This window comes from Myotis davidii, unplaced genomic scaffold (assembly GCF_000327345.1).
Source record: "Myotis davidii unplaced genomic scaffold, ASM32734v1 scaffold67, whole genome shotgun sequence".
Classification (NCBI taxonomy): Eukaryota; Metazoa; Chordata; class Mammalia; order Chiroptera; family Vespertilionidae; genus Myotis; species Myotis davidii.
In genome coordinates, this window is record NW_006298521.1 from 180032 (window position 1) to 182228 (window position 2197).

At 64.0% G+C, this 2197-nt stretch overlaps 1 protein-coding gene across 1 annotated transcript in view; it reads right to left on the reverse strand.

The window, feature by feature from the left end:
* The window catches only part of TBC1D22A (TBC1 domain family member 22A), a 185264-nt gene that overhangs the window by 164592 nt on the left and 18475 nt on the right, over positions 1-2197 (reverse strand). The window lies entirely within an intron of this gene.

Genomic DNA, 2197 nt, shown 5'->3' on the forward strand with positions numbered 1-2197 from the left:
ACGGCACGCACCTGCGCTCAGAGACGGGGCGGGGCCGCGCCGAGGCAGGGAGGGCCGCGCACTCCTGGCAGAGTGCACCGCGGGCCTGCAGGGCGGAGGGATGTGGAAGGTGACAGTGGTGTCCCGAGGAAACAGGAAGACCGGCACCAGGTCTCCCTGCTACGGTGCGTGGGAAACACGGCAAGTCCCCGAGGGTCCCTGAGGGCGGGGTCTAACCGCCACCTGTGGGCAGCCACACCAGACCCCGTGCGTGGCTCCAACATGGTCAGCGACGAGGACAGCTGTCACCTGGCCGTGCCCACTGAGCCTTCCCAGCCACAGATGTGCTTTGGCATGAACCCAATGGCTCCCTAAAACAAGCAGCTGCATCTGACTCAGGCACGAGGCCTCCTCGGACGGTCATTAGGAAAGTCAGGGCAGCGGGCGGTGTGGTGTGGGGCGGGCACGGAGGCAGCTACGAGCCCAGGCGGCACCATCTGAGCCCCAGGCCGCCGTCCACCCAGGCCGAGTGTCGCAGCGGATGCAGCAGGTGGCCCCGTGGGCACTGCGCAGGGGACACCTGCTCCCCACGGCCACACCCACGACAGGCCTCCAACATAAATGCTGGCGTGGCACGTCACAGAGCAGGAGAGGCAGTGCTGACTGGACCGTCGGGAAGTGGAACACTCCAGGACATGAATTACAGAACACTGTCATGTAAGCAACAAAGTAAAATGGAATCACAGCCCCAGCCCGTGTGGCTCCGTGGATAGAGCGTTGGCCTGTGGACTGAAGGGTCCCAGGTTCAATTCGTCAAGGGCACAGGCTTGGGTTGCAGGCTGGATCCCCAGTAGGGAGCATGCAGGAGGCAGCCAATCCATGATTCTCTCTCATCACTGATGTTTCTCTCCTCTCTCCCTCTCCCTTTCTCTCTGAAATCAACAAAAATATTTTTAAAAATTAAAAGAATAGAGTCACAGGTCCTCCTCTGAGCAGAGGCCTGGCCTGGGATGTCCCTGTGCAGGGACGAGGGGGAGAGGAGGGAGGGGAGGGCAGGGCACAGCGGGAGGCCCGTGATCGCCAGGCCCTGAGGACAAGCTAGTTTACTTCAACAGCGTTTATGGAACGACAGCGGACACCAACAGAAACAGGGCCCTGGGACGAGGCCCATCTTCTGGGAATTTGCAGATGAGGCTGCAAACATGACCCTCCGCAGGGGCGGGAGGCCTGACCTACTGGCTGGGACTCCCCACCGGGAGGGCTCACCCCCTGGAACCTGCAGGCACCCCCTCCCCTCTGAAGCCTTCGCCGACATGCCCCCGCCTTCTACACGAGACCGAGCCGGGGCTCCCACGCTGGGTGCTCCTGGATCCTGTCCACCTCCATGTCCCATCTGCCTCACGGAAATGAGAGCATCCGTGCCCCGCGTCTCCCAATGGAGTGCCAGTTGGCACACAGACCGGGACTGGGTCCCTGAGAACCAGGCCTGCCGTGTCTCCTTCGTGCCGCCGCTGAGCACGCTGAACCTGACGACACGCCTGGTGTCCGGGCACCAGCCAGGTCAGTCTCCAGAGGACCAGGAGCGCCCCTGCTGTGCACCTGCGGGGGAGCTCCCGTGGACGGCCCATCCTGGGCACGAGGGATGTGGCACAGCAACCTGACCTCCGCCCACTACATGCAGTGGCAACACCCAGCCCCAATGTGACCACCAAAAATGTCCCGAGACCCTGCCCCATGTCCCCAGGGGCAGAACCGCCCTCTAGGTGAGGCCAGAGTGAACACAAGACCCCCACACTCTGGGTGAGGCCCAGCCCACAGCGCTGGACCGTGGTGGGTGCTCAGGCACTGGGTCCCACATCCCCGACCCTCCCGCACAGAAAGTACAGGAAGTGAGCACCATGGCGAGGACGGCCGCTGAGTGCCGCAAGCAGGCGGGAGTGCAGACAGTCCCCCCGCCGGAGTTTCTCATCGGCACACACACCGCAGACCCTGCACCCACGTGAGTGTCCCTGGAGGCAGCACCGCTGCTGCCACAGGAGATGCATCCTCTGCCCGTGCAGCTGGCCTGGCCCTGCTGGAAACGCCCCCCGAGAGCGACCAGCGCACACCTAGGAGGCCCGAGCCGTGCTCACTGCACCCTCTCATGATGGGCCCACAGGGCCAGGGCCGCCCTCCACGAGAAGGCGAGAGGCTGAGAGCCGGGCACAGAGCTGCGGGA